Below are 606 nucleotides of genomic sequence, written 5' to 3' on the forward strand. Positions count from 1 at the left end.
GGGGAGCGTCTTCATCCTCCTCCAGCTGTGCGGGGAGCGTCTTCATCCTCCTCCAGCTGTGTGGGGAGCGTCGTCTTCATCAGGACGCTTGACAGACTGTCAAGGACGTGCATTCATACACAGGCTTGTTAATTGTTGTTGCTCTCTAAAATAGAAACTTCAATTCAACCTTTATTTACACAGGTTGTTAGTCTCATTGAGCCTCGTCATTTACAAGAGACCTGTTTTTAATCAATTTATTCAAATGTGTAACAACCTGTTAAAATACACCAAAATGCAGGAAATGGCATCTCTTATTCCAAATTTTCTGGGGGAGGACCCACGGATCTTTAATGAAGTATAAAAGCACATGTACAACACACATACACATACATAAGTGCTAGTATTAAAGCAAGAGGCGCATCACATTCGCAGGACTTCAGTTGGTGCAACAATCGCTACTGCCAGTAGATGTCACCCAAGGGAATTGAATGAAGCTTCAGGTAGCGAACCACTTTATGACACAATGGTTCAAAATGATTCTATGCTTCAAAAAGCCTCATTTTGACATCACTAATTACAGCAACATGAAACAGATCAGCAGCAACATGAAACAGATCAGCAGCA

At 42.1% G+C, this 606-nt stretch overlaps 1 protein-coding gene across 1 annotated transcript in view; it reads left to right on the forward strand.

The window, feature by feature from the left end:
* Positions 1-606, forward strand: part of LOC119428134 (conserved oligomeric Golgi complex subunit 5-like) — a 47,174-nt gene that overhangs the window by 1,340 nt on the left and 45,228 nt on the right. The window lies entirely within an intron of this gene.

The sequence above is a fragment of the Nematolebias whitei genome, chromosome 22 (assembly GCF_014905685.2).
Source record: "Nematolebias whitei isolate Nwh7 chromosome 22, NemWhi1, whole genome shotgun sequence".
NCBI lineage: Eukaryota > Metazoa > Chordata > Actinopteri > Cyprinodontiformes > Rivulidae > Nematolebias > Nematolebias whitei.